Genomic DNA, 24593 nt, shown 5'->3' with positions numbered 1-24593 from the left:
AAATGCTGGGAACCATGCGTCAAGCTTGCCGGCAAAGAATTTGCAGATTTGTCAAGATTCTTGGTGGACCAACTAATGCCATTTCCTCCATGATTAACTGCGCCAAGTAGACTTGCAAATGCAGAGCAGCATGACCACTAAAGCAATTTGGAAATGTGTGACCGTTTAAAAGGAAAAAAAAAAAAAAAAAAAAAAGTTAAAAAGCTACTACTGCTGCTACAAAAATTGTCTAGAGTAGACTTTGTTCCACAATGCCAGGTACTTCCACCAGGATGATCCCAGTGGGTATGCCCTTCAGCATATCATCTCCCATTTAACCAAGCAGCTAGAGCACTGCCTACCTGGCTATTGGAGTAGGCATTAACACACTTAGAGAGCACACAATCGGTACCCTGTATTACACTCAAATCCTCACAGTAAGCATTTAAATGACCCGCCAACCAAATCAAATCCTCATTTTTTAACCACTCAATCAGGTGGTCTACTTTCAAAGATCCTTCAGCAAGCTCCCGCCCGGAGGGTCATAGACGTTCAGCAATAACATCAATGTTGTTTACCAAAATGCTCTAACAATATTTCTACAGCCGGATCATTCTCATCGTTACAGGAATGCTTTGTAGTTTATAGTTTATTATTTGATAATGCGCACCAAACCCAGGGGTAGCCGGGCGCAATAGTACAAGAATACTTAAGCTTGGTTACATACAGTAAATGCATACATGTTATAACAGTAATTACAGTGCAAATGTACATCGGATCACAGGGGGAGGGGAAGGTCTATACTACAATTTTCAGTAGAGAACACGTTTCAGAGTATTTACATGCATAAATCCAAGGTAGAGACCGGGGACCAGTTTAGTGGGTGTCATTAGTCTGGAGCCAGCTTTTCACTTTATATCTAAATCTAGAGTATGGCTGATCATCTCTTAAAGCAGATGGAAGTGCGTTCCAGGCCTGGGCAGCTCTAACCGGGAAGCTCACGCTGCCTGATTTTGAGAGTCTAAATCTAGGGATTTCTAGCAGAGGGTGGCTGGAGGCTCTAGTGTGGTGGCTGGAAGTTTTTCTAGTCAGTCTAGCCGCTATATATGGTGGCGCTGTTTTGTGGAGTCCTTTGTGGGTGATGGATAGCGTCTTGGAGGATTCCATCACTCATTTTTAACCAGTGGTGATCCTTCCTAATATTAGTAATATGCTCTCTGTGGGGTATGTCTAGGGCTGCTCTGAGAGCATTGTTCTGCAGAATTTGCATTTTATTTATGATGGTCTTATTGGCACCTGCGTACAGGGCATTACAGTAATCCCATTTAGACATTACTAAGGCGTTGGCTAGTGTGATGCAGTTAGTTTTGGAAAGGTAAGGTCTACAGGCCTGGATTAATTTGCGGGTGTAGGCTGTAGATGAAGACAGGGAGTTGACTTGTTTGAGGGATAGTGTAGAATCAAGGTAGAAGTCAAGGGTTTTAACCTCGGTTACCACCTTGATTATGTTACCGTCTATATTAAAGGCCGAATAGCGAGGGCTACATTTGAGGCTAGAGTCGGAACCCAGGATCAGCATCTCTGTTTTGTCATCATTCAGGCAGAGGCCATGGGAGGCCATCCATGCCTGAATGAGGAGGTAAATCTTGTTTACTAGGGCTGAGTCTGCGACAAAGTTGCCAGAAAGTGGTATGAGGATCTGCGTGTCATCCGTGTAATTGGTGTAGGTTACCCCCAGTCTGTCAAGTTTGTCAAAGAGTGGCTTAGTAAAGATATTGTACATTGTAGGAGAGACATGAACCTTGTGGGACACCACAGGTGATTTGTATTGGGTCCGCTCAGCCTAAGGGGGAGAAGACTCATTGTACGGTTGGCTAGGAAGGACTGTACCCAGGCTATAGCTTCACTTGAGAAATGGGCGGCAGACGCTAGATGCTTATATAATACTTCATGGTCAACCAGGTCGAAGGCCGCCGATAAGTCAAGGAGGAGGAGCATAGCTATTTTACATTTGTCCTTCAGCTCGTCGATCAGTGTCTTGAGGTCAATTAAGGCTGTTTCAGTACCGTGTAGTGGTCTGAACCCAGATTGGCGTGATCCTAGTAGTTGGTTCGTCTCCAGGTATTTTTAGATCGGGAGGTAGGCTACTCTGTCAATGATTTTAAGAAGGAACGGGACCGTGGTGATAGGCCTATAGTTTGTTGGGATGGCTGGGTCAAGGGTCTGCTTTTTGAGGAGAGGCAGTACCCATGATTCTTTAAGGTTGGTGGGCACGGTACTGGATCTAAAGGAGGAATTGATTAACTTGGAGATGAAAGGTGCCAAGTCTCTCGCAGCCTCCTTGATTACCTGAGCAGGGCAACTACCACCCTGGATGGTTTCAGGGATAAAATGACCTTTTTAGTTTCCAGTATGGAAATGTTGGTAAACCTGAATGATTTAAAACTACCTAGTCCATCTGAACTGGGTGTTTCTATCAGAGGGGTGGTATACATTCCTGCGGAACTCAGGGAAGCTTTCTTATTTGCAATTTCGGATTGTAGCGTTATCTTATTTGCTAGTGCATTTTGGATGCTCGTTCACCACCGTTTGTCCTTGGGGACATTGTCCATGGGCGCAATAGGGTTTCCCATTTCCCTTAGGATGGAGAAGAGTTCTTTAGAGTTGGAATTGGCTTTGCTGATTCTTTCTTTGAAAGCATTTTTTTGGGGTCAGGATTATTTCTTTTTTGTATTTGTTCGCAAAATTGGTAAGTAAGGTTTTATTCTCATCTGAGGGCGAGTGTCTCCAAATATCTTGGAGTTTACGTTTTTGGATTCATAGTTTTGAGGTGGAGGGTGAACCAGGAATTGAGATGTGATACTCTTTTACTTTTACGAAGTTTGATAGGGGCAATGGTATCCAGGGCGTTGGCCATAGAGATGTTAAATGCATCAACTAATGCGTTAGGGTCAGGGTTATTGGCGCTAGTAGTAAGGGCTGGTAGGAGGAAGGGGGAGTCGTTTTTCCACAGTGATATCTTTTTTACTTCTGGTGGGCTGAGGCGTTACAATTTCACGACTGTCTGTTTGAAACGGTACTATGAGATGAAAAGCAGATGAGGTGGTGATCTGTCCAGGTTTGAGGTATGTTATTAGCTATGGTGGTGGTGCAGTTCAAGTTGGCTATCCAATCTAGTGTACGTCCTTTAATGTGTGTGGGATCTAGTACTTTTTGTGTGAGGCCATGTTCAACTAAAATGGTTTGGATAGATTGGGCCAGTTTGTCCTCAATATTATTGTACCCTAGGTTAAAGTCACCTAGTAGTAGGAGCTGGGTGGAGTTTTTGATTTTATTGGAGAGCAGGCTGGAGAGGACTTCCTCAAAGTTGCCTAGGGGGCCAGGTGGTAGTACACCAAGAGGATAGTTATTGTGCTATTTTTGGAGATGGGAAGTTTAGCTGAGAGGAGTTCAAAGGATGTGATAGCTGGCGGTGGGGTGAGTCTTCTAGCTAATTTAGTTTTGGCAATAATAGCCAGGCCGTCACCTCTTGAGTTGGGTCGGTCGACTCGAAGTATATTGTAGTTGTCTGGTATTGCAATCATGAGTGCAGGGCCTGCTGCATCGTGGAGCCATGTCTCGGAGACAGCTAGAATGTCTATGTTGTCTATATTGAGTATGTCAGCGATCTCCGTGCTATGAGCAATGAGGGACCTCGCGTTGATGAGTGCTCCTGATAAGGTAGGGTTGATATTGTTTTCTTGGGTGAGTTTAAGTTTGGGGTGCTTGGACCTCTTCTGGATATGAGGGTGAATCTGTTTTAGGGGGTCTTTCCACCTCTGTGGCAAATAGGTTAGGGTTGGTGTTATTTAGAGTACGTTTGGGAATCGAGGGTTTCGTTCTATTATTTTTGAGATCGTAGAGTCGTGGTAGCCTAGCTCTAAGCCGCATATTTCTCTCATGCAGATCGCGGGGTGTGGAGTTAATGTAGGCCATTGTTGTGGTAATTATGAAGGTAGCCCAGAGTAGGAAGTAGGATGTAGGTATAAAGTAAGTCTTAGAGGTGCGCATGGTGGGATGTTCTGTGATCGCTCCCAATTATAGGACTAGGAACTGGGCAAGGGTATTATTGCAGCTAGATTGTATACGTGCCGGGCACCTAGAAATGACCATCCCGAAACACACTAAAATGCATACGTGCCAGAGGGCACCTAGAATTGACGATCCCAGGACACTAGAATGCATATGTGCCAGAGGGCACCTAGAATTGACGATCCCAGGACACACTAGAATGCATATGTGCCAGAGGGCACCTAGAATTGACGATCCCAAAACACAGCACACTAGAATGCATACGTGCCAGAGGGCACCTAGAATTGATGATCCCAGGACACTAGAATGCATACGTGCCAGAGGGCACCTAGAATGAACGATCCCAAAACACAGCACACTAGAATGCATAGGTGCCAGTGGGCACCTAGAATTGATGATCCCAGGACACACTAGAATGCATACGTGCCAGAGGGCACCTAGAATTGACAATTCCAGGACACTAGAATGCATAGGTGCCAGAGGGCACCTAGAAATGACGATCCCAGGACACTAGAATGCATACGTGCCAGAGGGCACCTAGAATTGACGATCCCAAAACAGCACACTAGAATGCATAGGTACCAGAGGGCACCTAGAATGGACGATCCCAAAACAGCACACTAGAATGCATAGGTACCAGAGGGCACCTAGAATTGATTAACCCAGGACACACTAAAATGCATGCGTGCCATCAAGAATAAGCTGTCCCAGTACTACATGCCACCAAGCGGGGATAATTTAGCTCAGCATGGCATTAATATGATGCGTTACAGCACTTTGGGTTATATTGGGAGCGAGTCATGTCAAACAGAGTACTTACAGTGCAGTCCCACGGGCGAACCTGGGAGTTGCTTGGTGCAAAGATCATGTAGTATACATCCCGGTGCTGTGTATGAGTTAGTCATAGTATAATGGCTCCAGCGCAATGGCTCAGATGGGATAAGTTAATAGGGCGTAGTGGATAGGCCACGCCGCACCTCCATGCGCCAAACAGGCGCAGAACAGGGCCTTAACACCACGGGTCTTTGCACTAACGGGCCGGCTTCCGCCTGCCGGTTAAGCAGGTTCCTGTAAATGCAAGATGGTTGCTAGGCAGCGGGGCGGTAGCCATTTTGGAAGCATGCAGCCGAGTTCAAGCGGAGAAGCTCATGTGAGCCTGCAGGATACACGGTAACTGGTTTGTGAAAGTTGGCTACTTGGCTGCCTTGGATGGAACGTTGCTGGCAGGGGTCTCACCTAGTAAAATAAAATGCACAACGGCTGTCGCGTTGCGGTCGTTCATTTCAGGCATACCCACGAGGCTGGGTTCTGGTGGCAGGGTTTGTTGGAGGGGAGGGCTCCAGCCCACTCCTCATCCGAAGGGAAAGTGCACCCAAGGGGGTGCAGAACAGGGCCTTAACACTAATGGGCCAGCTTCCGCCTGCCGGTTAAGACATCGTAATGGACACACGAGGCGCATTGAGTCTCATGAAGTTAACATGTTCAAGGAAAAAATGGAACTGAGGCTACGGGCGTCATGCATCTCATCTACAACATCCTGTGACGTCACCCTCGACGGAGGCCCTCGAGAGACATGGACCCGACGCCAGACACCCTCCGCCGAAAAAGCCTCCGAAGTGCATACCTGTGGAATGCGTTGAGGACAATCCATTTGAAGTAAAGTTATAACAATAGTTTGTTATGAAGGGAGGTTGGAACTTCTCTAAATGAGCTATTCAGACAAGGCCCTTTAAGAAATGACAATTTCAGCCTCTTGCTCAACAGGTTATACAGGCAGTTTCCTAGTCCCACAATAACATGGTCAGATGGAGGATTTTATTGTGTGGTGGATCTTGCTATGAACCAACAGACGCATTAATAAGCCAAATCATTTTAAAAATTGAAGCTGCAAAAGGATTTTGCCTTGTGTGGTTAATAAGTGCTACCAGATGTTGGCAGGCTCCCTCAACTCGCTGTATTACTGCCACCCTCAATATTATGGAATATTGGAATACCAACTCTGGCATTTCCAGAAAGTCAAAAAAAAATTCAGTGGTTCACTTGCTTTTTAATCCGATTACGTAACGACCTCAGGTCAATTACACTACCTGAAAAAAGTTCAAATGATTGGAAGATTAGGTTTGGCTTTCAGGTGCCTGCATGGTCCAACGCCAAAATATCTATAGTGTGAGGTGTATGCTTATAGATCTGCGTGCTCCCTGCGGTTAGAATCAATTCTTGTTAGTAATCGCCAAATCCAATTAAACATTAAGGGCAGGTCGCAGATTTGCAGTTACTGGCTCCTCACCTCTGGAATGAGTTCCCAATTTCCATTTGTAAACTAGACCATTACATGAGCCTTACAAAGCACCTCAAGACACGACTCATTTTCAATAGGTGGACGTCTGGATTTCAGTTTGCACATTTAGGATCACCGCACGTTTTTGCGATATGTCACACCTTGGTGCAGTTAATCTGCCTGGTGAAATGTTGGAAAAACTTTCAGAAACACATTGAAATGCATGCATATTAGGCTAAGCACAACATTACATTAATCATAGGTACAGTACAAAGGACTTCCATGCACCAGCAATTGCATTTGAAGAACTTTGCAACCACACACGCCAAAGCCTAGCGCCTCAAACTTCTGCTTATTGTAATCAACAGACAGCCCCTTGTGCCATTACAACTTCGAGCAGATGGGTGGTTCATGAAAGAGCACCAACTTCCCACAACTTTGTTCAGTACAGAAGAGGACTTGGCTCAGAGTCCTCTATTGCGCTCTTGTAATGTAGCCTGGAAGACCCAGAAAAGGTTGATGAAACATGTTCTGTAACAGAGCTTTGAAGGCACAAAACATAATCCACAGCTAAAGGGCAAGGGCTTCTGTTCTGCACTCCCGATTTAAGATGGTTGGCTGGACCCTACACAGGATTCTTCACCTCCAGTGAACGGGAGACAGGTTCCAATGCAACCAGTAGAGATACCTTAGTCCAGATGCAGTCACTCAGTGTTTCCTGAGGGTCAGTAGGAGACATCGCTTACTGATGCCTTCCTTCTTCACTTTATATAGCAGAGAACCGTCTCTTAATTGTCCAAAGAACATCAAAGAAGGGAGTGTCCATGGGGCTTGGTCCAAAGCAAGCCTGATTTAAGGGTTCCACTCCCTGTTGTAGCAAAGAACCACCTGTGTGTACCCTCGACTGGAGCCCTGAGTCTGGGGCAAGATAAAAGATGTACATGTGTCAGGCAGGTACGAAGGGAAAAGAACTGGGGATCCTTGCCCTTGGGCTGAGAGGGGTCCCAAATGCACAGGATACATCTAATCAAATATCCTCCATTAATAGTGGATGCACATATAAAACTATAACAAACAGGATACGATAAAGTGAAAGGCCACAGGATAGGTTAAAGTACTGGCTTTGGCAGGGTTAAAAAATGAGGGTAGCTGGGAACTATTTGGCTCCTGCTTGTAGCCCAGAAGACCCCGGTTATATTAACAACAGCTACAAGGAGCTACATTTGGTTCTTCAGAGCAACTGATGCCAAAAACAAACACCTATGGCAATATAACCCCATGCATTTGGGACAAATATTAAAACACATCTAAATGAAATTTAATATATTAGGAGTGAAAAATAATGGAGAAAATGATATGCTTGCATCTCATAACAGTTATATTTGCAGGATGCTATGTACTAGCTAATCGTTCCCCAGTGGTAGCTCCAGGTCACTGGTTAACGCTCAATACCCAAGAGCTGCTTTTGGCTCCAATCTTAATTTCAATCCCTGTGTTGGACAAGCGACGACTTGGTCACAAGTATTCAATCTGTTTTCAGGAGGCTGGTGAGGGCGTTCTGCATCAAGCTATGGTATGTACTTTGATGGACCAATTATCAGTGCAGTATGGTAATTGGCTTCGTTCCAAGGGGTAAGAGCTTGAATTACTTTGGTGGGGTGGGAGAAGTAAAGCATTGCTCTGCTTCCCAACAGCAGGTATAGTGTGTATTAAAAAATGAGTTCCAACCGCCTTGAGAAGAGGATTAGTGATGAATGCACCTTTAGAGTAAGATGTTGAGGGGGGGGTCATTAATTGGCGGTGCCAACTGTGCAGGATTAAACAGGTATGTAATTATGCTTAAATCATCTAAAATAATCGTTAATAATCGTGCAGGCAAGGGAAGTGTAGACTGAATTAACCCATTGAGGTGGGCTCGTACATTAACCACAGATCGCAGCACTATTGATTGTGGGGGCACTGCCAGCACACCTGTGTTGCCTTTGCCCCAACTGAGAACTCAACCATGGCAGAAGAGTGGGCTACGAAAAACAGAATAGATGATCACACTTGGTTACAACAGAATTCCAGGTGGTGTTGTGTATCCGGCGTTGCTGTAAAGCAAAAGGCCAGATGCAGTTGTTGGGCCATCAGGCTCTTATTGGTTAGCTACCCCCACATCCCCAATTAACATGAGGTAAAAACATCTATGAAGGCCTGAAAAACCCTCCATTCAGCGGCATAAAGGAGCCCATCTGATCTATTCAGAAACGCCGAGAATTTCCAAGAAGCTCATTAGAGCGCCAGCGCAACTCGTGCTCAGGTCCTGCCATTCACAAGGCGTGCGTTCAACCCGTTACAAGACCAACGAGAATAAGCACAACATCTCTAGAGCATTGCATTTAAATACATAATGTGCTGCATATTCAGTGTTTCATTGCCAAGGTAACAGCAGGAGTGGAGATTCTTCTAATAGACTCACCCAAGCTTCCCATGCGAGCACAGATATCTTCCGAGTACTGGGACCGCTCTGGTGCTATCCGGGAACAATAGCCCAGCAGATCGTTTTACGCGGTACATCTTGCTGGATGCCTTCTGCTTAAGTGCAGTTATTACCCAATGTAATCGTACCCCATTTAGCAACCTCAGAAGGATGGCACTTCCCGAGATTCGAGCTGTCAAGTGCAGGTTGGTCCCACGCAAGGAATGCAGTTAAAAAGGAGGGCAGTCCTCCTGGATTGAAGATAGAGCAGATCAGAGATTAGATACAAACTGACCAGCCTCTCAGAAGAAATGCCAGCCAATAAACCAACAATCTGTCTATGAGCTCAAATTGGAAACGACATCACTTAATCTGGACCAAAACCTGTGACCATTCACAAAAGGAGGATCTAACCACCTGAAGACGACACATGCAGGCAGAACACCAGCTGCCAGGCAGAAGCACTAATGTGACCAAATATCCCAATTGATAAAAAAGGTGAATGCTGTGACAATAGGCAAGTGCCTGTACAGTTCGCCATGCCTTAAATGAGGGTTATAATACAGATATGGTCACAGGAAGGTTCTCAGTACAGGCTTACAATGAAAGGCTGTGATTTAATACAATTCATTTTTTTATTAGATAATGCCTAGAGAAAACGAAACCTCTACATGTTTTGCACTTCTTTGGGATTAGTAGTGCTGCACTGTTTCTCTCCAGGGGATTTACGCTACACAGACCATCCAATATAGCAACTTTGCACGTTCGACACCAACACATTTGCCACGGTTTCTTAAATGTAGCTAAAACAGGCACATGTATACCTTTTATATGCATTGATATGTATGGAACACTCGCCTAAACGCTGAACACAATAAATGAACAAAAAACACAAGTTGGATCATAAAATCAGAAGAATGGAGTTATTGGAAATAGGAGAAAATGAGGATTTATCCAGGGCAGGAAAGCATGACGAAGGAAAAGTATAGCTGTGGAAGGAAGATACAATATTTGGGGACTAGAAGGGACAAGGAGCAAAAGCGGTTTAGGGGCAGATAAGATGCAAAGATTGCAAATGAAGAGAACGTGGGGAGAATAAAGATTGGCCAATGATGACAGAATGGTAAGAACATAATACATTTATAGACAAAACAGAGGAAACATAAGAATCGACCAGCAAGAGATAAGTGGTAGAACGCAAGGACAATGAAAACAGGAGACCAATAGCTGAGTTGACAACGGAATGAAGGGGAATAAGATGTGCATTAGGAAGACCAATCAGAAGGGCAGAATAGTCGAGATGAGGGGAAACAAAATATTTAAGTGGTGTGCAAAGAAAAATGATGTGCACAGCGAGTATTGGAGATGCAAGGAGTGCGAGAGATGGGAGCAGAAAAAGAAAGATTGGGTGGCGAGGTAGAAAAAGAAAGGCGAGAGGGAAAGATAAGCCAGGAGGAGATACAGTGAAGGAATAGAAGAGGCTGGAAAGAAGAGAAATTAAATTACAGTAAAGGCTAAATTAGAGAAAGTGGGAATGCACCCAGGTTTGAACAGCACTCAATCAGGCAGAAACCTTGGAGTGTGGGGGGGGGGGGGGCGAAACAATAAATGAGGAGAAAAAGATATGCAAGTTATCCGCATAGAAATTGAAAGAGGTTGAAGATCAGAAAGAAGAATAGTGTAGAGAGAAGCATGAGGATCAGAAGTGAAAGGTTGTCCAACCAAAAGAAACCACAAGTGTGGTTAGAAAGATTAGATTTAAACCATTTTCAAACTAAGACCCAAGAAATTCAAGCTTCCCTGTTTATTTTTTATTGTCAACAGTCTACAAACATACAAAGTTGATTGCAGCGTACAGATTGATTTCTGAATAACAATTCAGATACAAAGTTCATCAATTGGGGTGTTACATAAATCGCCACAAGAATTAGAAAAGAAGGTGGTAGAACACATGGTTTAAACAAGCAAAGTATAACTGACCAGAGGCATTTCGAGTGATCAGCAGAAATAAAATACAAAGCTGTGAGTGCATGATGGGCCCTTTGCAGCTCTTCAGCCTGTTGAGCAGATATGTCCAAAAAAGGAACCACAAATGTCCTTGGGCAAACCAGTGTCCTCCATTTACCGGAACCAAGTAAGTGTCTGCAGCCATATTTCAATCGAGAATCTTTTCATTCCACTTTTGCAGGATACATTTCTTAGCTACTATCAATCGCACCCCAAGAAACCAGCAGTTTGGTTTTGGTTTTTGTTTAGTTGTGATTGTGTAAAGTTTTGCTTTTAACTAAATCAAAAATAAAAAAACAAAACAAAACTAGGACCCCAAAAATAAGATCAATAACCAATTATAAAAGAGCAGATTTTAAAAGGAGGGGCCTATTTTTCGTGTAGAAGTGAACACTGGTTTCTTATGTTAACTGTGGCCGATGGGTGAATACCAAAAGTGAACTTGTATCTGTTCAAATGTGGTATTAAAGCAAGATTGTAGTTCTGAACAGGCCCAGTTACAGTACTAATTGTTACATGCAAGCGCATCTTGTTAATTTAAAAGGCTATCCTTTCATAGATGGATGCAGCTAGTGTCTTCCCACTGAACTGAAAATGACTTCACGACATTTGGCTGAGGCCTACTAGGAAAACGGGCCCGATTTTCATCTTAAAACACAAAGCAATATAAAAGAGCATATCGAATTATGGAGGGTGCAGATAAAATAGCCAGCAGGAATTACCTTTAAATTCAGGCCTCCCTAATAACTGCATTTGCTTCCAATTTCCTCATTGGTACAGACCCCAGGGCAGCCCCATTACCCGTTGCAGCCCCTTCAGCGAAGGGCACCGAGGCCAATGGCAGCTCCTGCAGAAGCAGCTCCAGACTGTGTTGGCCAGTGTTAGTCTGAGGTCTGCAACTGTCAACCAGCAGTTTCCAACATGGTAAGTGTGGTTCAGGCAAGAGGTGAGGGCGTGGGGGGAGTAATTACTGCTCCCCACTAAAAAGACCAACCCAAGCTATTCCCATCTTATTCTCTAAAAGCCGGTTGTCTGATGCATCCACCCCACAGATTTGTATAGTAATCTTATCTAGCATTTAACTTGATTGCGCTAGTCAGCCATTACTGTACTCCATTAACTACCCCCACCTGTCTCATTACCCAATGTTGTACTCCCCAGGCACTCAACCGACTTGTTGCTCAGCTACAGTCAGCATTTACCCCCACTTCTATAAGGCAGACTTTCTGAAACTAGCCTCAATGTGCAAGGTTATCATATGTTGCATCAAACCAATGGGGTTAGTCAGCCAGTTTACATTTGGGGCAGTTATGGATGGGGTTGAATTGTGAATATTAGTTTGTGTCACATCTAGATGGAATTGTGGATATCAGCATGTGTTCCATCTATACAATGCCACTAACCAATCCTACTAATAAAAACATTTAAAAAATACACCTCAAACTCAACTACACGCAACCATACCTCTAAAGCACAACAAACCGCACACCCTTCACAACAAAACCAACCACACAACAGCACATGAAGGCCACCAACTGAAAAAACACCCAAGCTCAGCGAACAGTGTAAACAGAACTGAAGCCACCAGCAGCACATCACAGCTCTTTTGCTCTTTCTCCTGCTCAGGCCTACTAACTAAGCCTACCCTCTTGCTTTTCAGATCCGCCAGAGTTCAAATGAATATCCTTTAACATAACAGGCCCCTGCATCAAGCCTTGAAGCACAGACCTGGTAACCAACAGACAAACGTCCGTTTTCAGGATGAATCACAGGCATACAGAGCAGTGCGTTTCTCGGCCTCCCCAGCTGCCATGTAGCGCACAGCCCAGTCACTTATAAAGTTGACCTTAAGCGTCCTTCCCACAGCACTGACCCACCAATGAAGTCTGCAGTGTACTGCCAATGATGTACTTGCTGCATTTACACTTTGGCACACTTAGTGATATTCCTCTCAGGCACTCCTGTTTTTTGGGTGACCCCGTCCCCAAAGCCATGGCTCATGGAAGTTGAAAGCCACCATCTAGCGATGCAGCATTCTCCACCATACACAGGGGCCCCTGTTGTGGTTGTCCCCAACCCCTTCACCATGATTCATGGATCACAGCTTCCCATTGTCATACCTCCCCCAGCAGCTCCAAATATCTTGCTGTGAGGGCCAACAGAGGCCCGCCTAGGCAGAAAAGGGTCCACAGAACTCTTCCACGGCAGAGCCCTAGGCTGCCACTTGCCTCCCTGCTGTGGCACTGTCTCCCTCAGACTGAGCCTTGCTAATCGAATCTGATCACTGCGCCGCCAACAAGCCTGCAGAGGAAAATGTCGATGACCATTACAGTGTGGTGCAGTGATCAGATAGTTCAATGTGGCCTGCATCCCGCTTCCCTTGGCCACTTATCTTATAAGTGGCACACAGAAGTATGCCGCTGACTTCACTCTATCCCTGCGGTGTCAGTTCGAACACACTTACGTGGGTCAGCTCTGGCGCCGCAGGGTCCTTTTTCTTTCTTTAAACGTTGTCCCCTGCACTCCAACACACGCGGGTGGACACACCCCTGCAACCACAGACCACCATTACCACAAATAAGTGGCGCAACGGATACTCCGCAACCACCTGCTTCCGTTGGTCACAGTAATGGGAGTCAGCAAATCGCGGCCTCTTTCAGGATCCTGCAGTCCCTCTGCTGCCCCAGACCAAAAAGCGTAGCCAAACTCAATGCACTCCATCAGAGCTGTGTCCTTGCTCGATTACTCACAGGGACAAATCTCCAGTGAGTCTGCATTTGTTGCATCGAACCTGCAGCAGATACAGTTTATACAATCTCCAGAGTAGGTGCTAGAAGGTCAATAGAATGCAGCGATCCGTCATCTTGAATGCTGGCCTGCTTAAAAACCCTCCCTCCCCCTTACTGCTCCCCCACCTCCCCCAAGCGTTTCCATTTGATGAAACTGAATCAGGAATCCATACTCTACAACCACCAAAATTGAGGGCATTGAGGGTATCCTGTAAATAACGAATCCATCACAACACTTAAGATACTTTAAACAAGTGCGCAGCATGTTCCCAAGGAACCATAACCACCAAAAAAATTCTAAAAAAACCTGATCACCAAAGATAACTTTTATATAGAACAAGCAATTATCCACTCATCACAGCATGGTCAACTTCATAAATCCTTTAAAATGTGATAACCTCTTGCAAGTAAATTTAAAATGGTTATGATCTACTATTCCATTTAAGGCCAAAATAAAAATGGAGAAGGTTTATCACTCAGTTGCAAAATGTCATTGAGCAGCGTTTACAGGTGGTGGTGGTGGTGGTGGTGGTGGTGCGGATCTGCTCCATTATTGTGCCCCCCCCCCGCGCCGCCTCCTGAAGGTCGATACAGTATTGCTCAGCGATGAGGGTGATCGTCGCCACATTTGTAATATGCAAATTACCTCCAATCTAGACGATTTTATGGGTTAGCTTCTCTCAACTACACAGGCTGATACCAAGAACATAGTAAGTCTCCCAGTCCAGAGAGAAGCCGCCTACAGATTATCCTGCATTGATCAGAACCACAAAGTGATTGTTTTTTTCAAACTATACGCAAAGTCTGCCTGACTATTGTCTAGAAATGCTTGGCCCAAGTACTGCAGCAAAGAGTAAAGTAAGAAATCTTTGCGTGATCCTATAGCGCGAATTAGCTTTTAGTACAGCGTTTTTCCATATTTTTTTTTTTCTAAGTTTCCCAAACCTGCTGGGAACATTTAAGAATGCTAAAAGGTCTTTACATATATAGGGCAAAAGGGCTTGGGAGAAAACCCTTCAATCTGAAATGTGTAATGTGAAATAATAAGTGTTAGGAAAGATTTCGTAATTGTATGTAATTTTCCCTCCATCTGTACACCCCCAAACATTTTGCTGCTGTTTAGACACCATTGACTGACTGACAGATAGGCACAGCCTTCAGCTGCATTCCTCTGGGCTTTCGCTCACTTTTTATGGGGAAACTGACATGCCGTTAAGACAGTCAGTACTGGGAGATTGTATCCCTTAGTACTTTTCCAGGGTTGCAACTCTTGTATGATGCAATGTATCTTACCATACAGCACACTTGGGTCTATAGTCACTTTCCAAAAGCCCTAGATACTCTCGCTGGACTTTGTGAAACGTGCAGGTGTGTCATGGACAGGACTGGTGGCAGCTATCCTTTTGCATCATTTTTAACCCTTTCCTGCCAGGTTAACGGCGTTTGGCACGAATAGGTGGCCTTGCTCCAAAATGGCCATGCCACAAGGTTCTTTGTCCTGTCCTTTGGCCATCTTGCCCCTTCACCTTCCCCAGGTCGAGTCGACCCAGGTCAGTCCTTATTTGGTCATGCACTTTCCCGCGAAACCCAATGCTTTTGCAGGCTTCTGCATGCCTTGTGTGTGCGCCTCCAGGATGTGAGCTGGAACGTCTGAGTCCAATACACATCCTGGGTGCCAGAGAGTCTGGAGTGCCATGAATGACTGGGACCACCGTGGTCCATGATTGGTCCACATTTGGAGTGAGCGTTTGTGAGCAGATCTCCCATTGGGTCCTCTTCGTTTTGGCGCAAAGGGAACTTTGGATAAGAGGAGGCCAGAAACACCCATACCATGTTGATCTGCCGAGCCCTCACTGAACAAAGGATAGGATCCAAGTATCCTGAAACTACGATGCCGAGGAATCGCTGGTGACCCGCTGGAAGGTTTGGCACCCTGAGCCCGCTGTCGTCCCGTGGGACCCCTCTGCATCTGGTCGTCCTAGAAGGTCTGCAAAGACGCTTCGACCCATTGGAATAGTGGGGCCAACTATTCTCGGCACCTTCACCAAAACCTGCAAGTAAGCTTTCTCAGAAGTGTCCCTGGGCAACCAGTGGGCTGACCAGCTTACGCGGGACCTTTGCTCCGTCTCCGCCATCGTTTCGAGGAGGCCCTCGAAACTTGGTATACTGCTAGCTGTGTGTCCCCGGCACCCTCACACCGAATTTCGTACACTTGGCATTCCCAGGTCTGAATTTAGACGAGTGCGCCATGATTGGAGTAAGCGCTGTTATCGTGTTGGCCTGCTGCAGCAACGTCTTTTGCAAGTATGCTGCATTTGTGACCCTCTTGCCCCTGAAGCCTGCTGCAGTGAAACTGGGTCGATTAATCCACCTGGAGCGGAGAAATCGCCACTGTCCCATTTGGGAATCATCGCTGTAACTCAGGAACTGAAAGATGCAGAGACGTCCTTTTTGTCGAGTTCGAACCTGCAACCCGAGTGGACTGAACGGGCGAAGTTTGGGTCCAAGTGCACCTGGGACCGGTGAGCACTTACAACACTAACCAGTGGCCCCTGGCGCCAGGAGCCCCTTTTACACATGAGTGGCCCCTGGGGTCCCTCTCCTTTCCACTGCTAGTGTGAACTAGCGACTCCATCCCGTTCTCGCTCTCTGGAACCGCCTTTGCCTTCAAGTGGAGTGCCTCCCTGAATAGTGGGAACTTTTTCTTCATCGCCTCATCCACCTTCCCCAAGTTGCTAGAGACCCCTGAAGAGACCCCATTTTGTCCATTAGAACAACCGCGTGCGCTTGCATTGCATGTACTATTGAGCATAAGGCTCCTCTTATTTGGGCTTGGACTGCCTTAGGTGTGTTGTCGAAAGGGGCCTAAAGACCATCTGCACTGCCCATTTCCTTCCCATCTAGGTTGTCGACATATTTCGTGCATTTAACCCCTTAGACCCCAATGGTCTTGTATATACATTGTGTTGGTTTACTTAGTGTTACTGTGATTCTTTTGCTATGGTCTATGTTACAAAGGCCTTGTAATAAATGTGTCTATATACGCCAGTGCTTCCTCACCACCCGTGCCATGTGCATTGAGACTACTTTGGGGGGCCATCAGCTTTCGTTTTCTCGATCCAGTTTGAGGCATTCCCTATTCCCACACGCAGGGACCCAAATATTTCGAATTCAACGTTTTTGTACTTCGTTTTTTTGAAAATTGGAGTAAAATTACTTCAGGGCGAAAAAAAGTAAATTCCGACTGGCGATATAGGTAGTACATTCCTAATGGGGGCAATAAGAGTACAAATGTACATTTCAACTCGAAAATGAACATGCATACTTTGTCCCGAACGTTAGCCCTCACTTCAAGCAGTGGGATCTTCATCCTGGTCAGCAGCTCTGCGGGTCCCACTGATTTGAACCTACCCATGGAGCTGCATGGGTAGAACCACTGGGCAGGCTCTGGGGATCTTTTAAAAAAAATCTTGGGTGTTTAACGTACATTTTTCTTTTAATTGAAGCAGTGGCACAGGGGGGACCACAAGCATCTAATGCATCAATGCATCAATGCACTGCTGCCAATGGCTGCTAGTGCAGTGTTCAGATTGGGCATGTAAGGACCAATCAGATCCCATCGGTCACTCCTCTAGCCTGGGTAATTTACTGAAACCAAAAGTTTGCATGCCCCAGAAAGAACATGCTGTGGTCAATTCACAATTTCACAGTAGACGATACAGTAGCTGTGGTTTATTGGTCAGCTGGTTGATCAAAGCTACCCCAGCCAGTAATCATTCCAAGCTGACCCCTAGCCCTTCCACCTTTCGGTATTTACATCTCACCTACAGTCATTAATCCGTTTTATTTTAGATTTGTAACAAAACAAAAAAAAGCGCGGCCTCAGGAGCATTCAGGACAAACAAAGGCGAGGAGCCAGTTTAATGGCTTGGAAGTTGGGGTGTGGCGTGTCTGCAAAACACACCTTCGATAATCTTCAAATGAGGCAGGGAGGAGAAATGGACATTTACCATCAACATAAGATCAACACAACGCCTTTGCAGAAGTGGCGTGATACTCCCATCTGTGTAATGCTCCACAGCAGCCGGATAAATGTTCAAAAGGTGACTGGTGTGGCACAGAACTGGTTCAGGGGACCCAGCCAAGCAGCCAAGGATGGTAGCGCGTGCCTATATATAATCCTGCCGTGGCAGCAGATTGTGTGTAGATCTTCCTGGGGTGAGCGCATGGTGGGCCCGGGGGTGGGATTGTCCAGGCCCTTCACTAAAGAAATTCCGTAAATATGCCGAGAGCCAGGGCACGCTCATTCCTGGGCGTCCAATAATGTTTAAGATATTTGGGGATGTATACAACGCATAATAAAGTCAGCCGTGATTGAGGCTGGCCATTGGAAACATTCCTGCACCATAGCCTCATCGCCTTTAGAGTCAAAGATTTGAGCGGCATTCAAGGAGAAAGAGGCAAAGCAAATCCTAAGGGGCTTCCTTCTGCAGACATCTTTGGGAGTCTGCATTCTTTACTAGCTTGGACTGAAAACAAGGGTAGATTGACAAGTGTCAATTACTAAGCAATTGGTTTAATCTGAAACCATAGCTACTTACAAAGCCCAACACAAGAAAACACAGAAAAGCAAAAGAGAAAAAAAAAAGACAAAAAATGACAGACAAAAATCACACAGTCCAGATCTCCGCCTGTCGTTCAAGTCTGCCTCTTTAGACAACTCATTCGTTCGATCAATTAAGATAAAAGTTCTTTCAAGAAAGCCAGCAACGCTAGGGTCAGGGTCAACGAGGTCAATCTTCCCCACCAGTCCTGATCTGACATAGTTGTACATGTACTATAATGCTTAGCCAGCCATTTCGAACGGAGATCTTTAGCACTTGGGCAGTTTAAAATCAAATGCATTAGCGTCTCTCAATCACAGGCACACACTCTGGAATGGAAGTTTCTTTGGTCCGGCTATACGGTGGAAGAGTGCCCCTCGCTCTGATGTCCTTAAAGTTGTTACCATAAACCTTAGCTGAGGTGTACCCTTCTATGGTTTGGATCCAATCCTGATCGTACAATTTCCTTTTCATTTCGGACTTGGTGTGTCCATAAGGAGTCTGGGGTTTCACCCAGGTCTGTTAAAATGTCTTTACATAAAAAGCTCCAAGCCATCACTAAAGGCTCTGACAAGTGGTCCTTGGCAGCTGGAGCGCTAGCTCACGTTACACCTCTTCGGGCTTTGGAACACAAGCCATCGCAATGGACCCTATAGACAGGCAAGTCTTTTGTTCGCCAGAGGTTTTGCTCTACAAGAACCATTCGCCCTAGCCTGCATACACTAGTCACTGGTGAGGGATCGTGGGAGCCCTAGTTAAGAAAACATTTGGAGGGCCACGGGTTGTAGATCTGTGGCCTATAGACTCACTTTCGGCCGCATGGCTACCTTTCCACTTTTGAAGCATAGCCTTATGCGCTGCAGTTTTAGCAGTCGAAGTACCAAAACCACTTCAGGCCTTACTCGCATTGCATTGAATCAGAGGTACTTTAGGTTACAAGCAGAGGCTGAGGACAGCAGAGAAAGACCTCAGATTACAGAGATTTTACAAGTCCCTGCCGTTACTATCCCCAGGTTGCATTCACCTGCAGGCACAAGCCTCGGCCAGCAAAGACTACTGTTCATGGATCTCCCTGGCTAACTGCACTCCCCTCCTCCATTGTCAGCATCCGGATTTAAATAGCGTCAATCGCTTGGTTAGCTTGAATCACCTTACAAAGCGATATGTTCACGCGTCACGATGACCGATTCCTGTTTTTTCCACTGTCGGGCCTCATCACCACCTGTCAAGTCCCCTCCCATTGCATGGACCAGATTTGTTGCAGTACTTGACACTTGCACTGGATCATCAATAGACTAGCCTCGCTAAACCTCACTGCTTCCCCAACCACTAGATGGGCCATTCAGAGTGGGACCAAACGACTCTGCTGATGTAGCCAACTGCAGACGAACGGAAATGAGGGATGTGCCAAAAGGATACATTACACATCAGACTTAAGAAAATAGGCCTTTGAAACCGGAGTCACATGAAACCGCATGCCAACAACAAAAATCCCCCACAAAAATCACTTACAGCCGCCTATACATAATTAGAATAGAGATAAAGGCAGGGGAGGGGGGGGCACTGACATGGCACACTGCACCCGGCTCGCTCCCCTAAATGACAGGGCCTTTCTTACAGACGCCAAGGTCGGACCTACCTTGGTCAACACAAAGCAACCATCATGCACATCGATAGCAATGGGTAGAAAGTCCCCTACTGTCTCCTGGTTACGGGGAGGGGGTTGGCTTGGCCCTTCTTCATTTGCCAAGGACCCAAGAAAGCTCCTATCCAGCCACCTGAGCAGGTTTACGAGGGCTACAATAGCGCATTGCATCCATCTACAAGCTATACTCGCAAAACATAAGTGACCGACACCTTGATCAGGCAGAGATGGCACTTTATTTAGCCGTCGTAGAGCCATCATCCATAAGACTATTATAGCACGCAGCACCTACCAGCAGTGATAAATGTGCACCACAATACCAACAAATGTTCAAAAAGATGTTCACTGTATATTAGTACCCAGCCGGAGTGGTTCGCAACTGGAAGAAAAAAAAAAATGCTTTTATAGTCCCCCGGTCTTACGGGCCAGGGTACTAATAGCAATAAGCCCCTCGCAGGGGGGCATTACCACTTCAGGTAAAGCTCTGGGGCCTGCCTGAAGGCCCTCACTTTGCTCAGGCCAGCAACTATGTGCCCCGGAGCATCACCTGAAGCAGTAACTGCCTCTCTGCACGGAGCGTAATGCTTAAGTAACACTCACTCAACACAGCATGATGGGGTGCAACAGTAGGCACACAAAAACACACAGACGTGTGCGTGGAGACTTGTCTAAGGCAAGAGCCCAGACATTGTTTGGATGTTTACAACTAGCTCTGCAATAAACATCTGAATAGTGCTCCAAACAACAAACTCCATTTAGATGAAAGTGTGGCACTGTTACTTAATGGGAGCAAGTGACCAAGAGGGGCCAGTGGTAGGTGTGGTCAAAGATTTTCATAAAAATATTTCAAAGACTTACCAACTCATCACATTATTTTACCGTTGTTCCCCTTCAGCTCAGGTTGTGAAGAATTCCACCATCCGCATGGTGGGTGTGCGCTCACCTGGGTTTTAAAAAAATGTTTAAAGAAATTGGGTGGTAGCTGGACCCCCGGAAAATGTGTGGGGCCAATCGGCACACATTTTCCTATGCTAACTGCAGGACATACACAGAACTCAGTACTGTGGGTGGATAAAGCCAACAGGTGCTGTCCCCCCACCCGTCATATATAAAAGGCATCTCAGAAGGGGCAAGACACACCCTTCCTCCTGCCATGGCCAGCCTAATTAACTATCAAAGACTCCATGGATCTGCCCTGTCGGTTTACCCGCTGTGGATGGTGGCAGCAATTAACATACCAATAGAGTATACTTAAAACAGACCCATATGGGGCCTGGCTGCAGGACTAACAAATGAGACAGGACACCGACAACCTTTGATATGTGCTGTGTCAACCTGAAGCCAGCTCCCGCCGCTCAATATCCAGGGCAGTGACCCGTCATGTCTGGGCCCATGTGTTTACAATAGGCGACCCCTTTCAGAGGGTAGGAGTATGATTTGATGGAGACAAAGTCTTCTCATCACAGCTTCAAGGGAGACTTGCTGCTTTAATCAGGAACCAAAGAGCTGAATTAACCAGAGACCCTTTGATCCACAACCACCAGGAAGATGTGTGGGACCTACTATTATATATTTTCACCCCTTTACCTTGTTCTGTTGCAAAGCACCCTGGTTAGGACCTCATGCATACAGGAGATTGTTGGTGGGGAAACCAGGATTGGTTGACTAAGGTAGGCTTAGCCTATACCAACTACTGTGAACCATTTGGCTTTAAAAGAGGGTTGAGCCCTCTTTTGGGCAGATCTGGACTTTGCAAGGAGTATCAATAAGAACTCTGCATTGGACCCTGGCTAAAGGTACAGTTGCATTGCAGCTTCCGCCAGTGAAGGAAGGCCAGGATTTTCAAAAGCGGCAAGATCCCTCCCCTACACATCTCCCAGGGAACAGAGGTAGATACTGAATGCAGAGGACCATCGAGCAGCTCCAGAACTGGTGCCCAGCCAGCACACAGCGTGCCCTGCAAGTCTCAGCAGCAAGCAAGCTGCCTAGATGTGAAGTGCCAGAGAGTCTATGAAACAAACCAAGGACAAGGCTGTTGCCGGAGACATCCTGCTCCCCTTAAAGGACGGCGCAAGCCCAGTGAAGAAGCAAGGAGTGCATCGACAAGCATCAACCAGCATCTGCCTTAAAGAGCATTTTTGAGCCAATCGAGCTGCAACAGACTGCACACCGCTCACTGTTATGCCGCAGTCGCTCACGCCATCCGCTATGCCTAGACCAGTGCTTCAGACCCACCAACCAGAACCGAGACAATGATTCCTGAGTCGCCATGTAGACCAGACTGCAGTCATTCATCCAGCCTCGCTCAACAAACTGCATGCTGCCCAATACCCTCAGCTGTCTCCCATCTTGAACTCTGTTGCAGAAGCAGCAAAGCACCATGCAACCGACTCGGGCCCCATCAAGCACGAAGAACTTCTACAAGCACACGGTACATTGTGGTTCTGTCCCCCTGGTCCTTCTCCGAAGGCCCCTAGTGACATTTTACGACCCATTGCTCCCTTTGTGCTGAAACCAAGTATCCTTAAACTATTGTTATTAATTACTTTACCGACTACCTTCCCATCAGTAGCCAGTGCATCCCCTTTCCTTCTTGAAACTGTCTGCCCTCTGCATTTCTTTACAGGGTGGGTTACATTTTGTAGTGTGCTAGAACTGTGTTGTGATAAGTATATATTTTTATACAAACTGGACTGGATAGTCCCTTTTATCATTCAGCAATTCTATTTTCGCTGTCTTGCAACTAACCAACGATCAATGACCTTGCGGCGATCAGCCTGCCGTTCCGTCCACGTTACCAAAATTGGACAAACAGGATTTTAATTTGTGTTGCAATCTGTTCGGATCCCTTCTGGTGTACTAAAGGCACGGGCGGATTTATAATTTAGAAATCAATAATCATCCCTGGACCACTGGGGCCCCGGAAGTTAATCCGTCACAGGACTTTAGACAAACTTGAGGTAGGTTCTCAAAGGCCTTGTTATGCTGAATACGTTCCAACATAATAGAATTTCACATGCTGCCATTATGAAAAGCAGGCCATCTAAGAACAATTAAAAAAAAAGCCAACGTTTTGATATTTAAGAAATGACACTTGGTTAAAAAGAAATTCTCAGGTTCTTTAATATTCACAACTTCTCCGACCCCAGAGCAGGAAGGGAATAGACTAGTGATGAACTTCAAACTGCAGAAGGGTTTGGGGGGAGGTGGGCGGGAGGGGGAGCCCGTGTCCTCATCTAGGCGCTCCTCGGCGCTTCCATCTGCCAAAAAAGCGTGCATATTAGAAAGATGCCATCGCCCGTTGTAATCCCTTTAAGGGGCTGTCCAGCTCAGCCTTTTAGCGGTGTGCTCTAAACAATGTCCCCCCCACATTCATGGGCCGGTGGGTGGCGTACAGATTGTCAATTATGAATGTGGGACGTGAGAGGTACGCCAAGCACCAATGCTTCACAGAAAAGAAGCGGCATTTCATGGGGGAAACCAGAGTTCTGAATGCAAGCGAGACTCGCCTCAGGGAAGAGGTAGCTGATGGGTGACATAAACCAATGGTAGGCCTTAACACTCGTTCTCCCTCTCGCAGCCGTATATAGACCAAGCTCCCTTTCTTTTCTGCTTCTTATTTTTTGTTTTTTTCGGATATCCTTTGATGGTTTTTTTGTAAAGGTGTTGATTGTTAAAACCAAAACAAATAAAGAAAAAAAATTATATTTATTCCTGAGAAATGTGTTGTCCATTCTCCAGCGGTCCATGTATGCACGTTTTTATGCTTTCTATTTTACCACAGAGATACGAGTATTTAACATTTTGATACCATGTCATTTTACTATTTTGTGATTTTTTTAATTGTTCTCTGGTGGTTAACTGAATGTTTTATGATAAAACATTCTATTTTGTAATACATTGGTGCATACATGGACGTAGAGCACTATGCACTTTATTAGAACTGTTGAGACGACTACTTTTCTCCCCCACTTTTTTCTTTAGCTGCTATGCACCTTTTTGCTGCTTAGCACTATGCACTTTATACTGTTATCATACTGTATCACCTTGTCTGCCATATCCATCATGCAGCTCAGTATCCAGATTAATATGATGTTATGTCTACGTATTTTTGTGATATGAGGTGACTATTTGGCATGCTTTTACAACGATCAGTAAATTGTACGGTTGATATCTGCATTACAGAACCGAGTTTAGGAAATGGCTGTTTTATAGCGGTTGTGCAGTTTTTTGCACAGACGGGATACTTGCATGCTTGGTGTTCTTCTGGCTAGGCTTCCATTTAAATATTTTATATTTTTTATTCTTTGGAGGTCGTAGGTAGCCAGCATTGCCAGCATGTCCACACACATTTGGAGGCTTCTAATTGGCTGATGCAATGTGTCGTCATTTATACCTATGCACATTGGGCCTCATTACGACCCAGGCGGTAAGGGGTTAACGGCGCCGTAATAGGTGGCGGTGCCGTTAACCCCTTATTGCCTAATTACGAGGTCCCTGTGGGTCCCTACCGCAAAAGGGCCTTGGAAGTAATTACGGTACCGCAATTTGCGGTACCGTAACTACCACCTTCCCCATTTCCATTGAGCCCTATGGGGCAAAAATGGGAATGGGGAAGGGCCAATGGTGAATGGGGAATTACCGCCCCGCCAACCTTGGAATGGGCCGGTAATTCCGCCATTCACCATGGTGGAATCGGTAAAATACCGGCGGCAACCATGGCGCTACTAGCGCCATGGTCACTGCACGGTCGTAATGA

General features: G+C 45.8%; 1 protein-coding gene across 1 annotated transcript in view; it reads right to left on the bottom strand.

Annotated features, from left to right (window-relative positions):
* Positions 1-24593, bottom strand: part of RPS6KA1 (ribosomal protein S6 kinase A1) — a 918695-nt gene that overhangs the window by 838688 nt on the left and 55414 nt on the right. The window lies entirely within an intron of this gene.

This window comes from Ambystoma mexicanum, chromosome 11, assembly GCF_040938575.1.
Source record: "Ambystoma mexicanum isolate Mex_15411 chromosome 11, UKY_AmexF1_1, whole genome shotgun sequence".
Taxonomy (NCBI): Eukaryota; Metazoa; Chordata; class Amphibia; order Caudata; family Ambystomatidae; genus Ambystoma; species Ambystoma mexicanum.
Note: the sequence above shows the minus strand (reverse complement) of the source record. Positions and strands in the feature narration are given on the sequence as shown.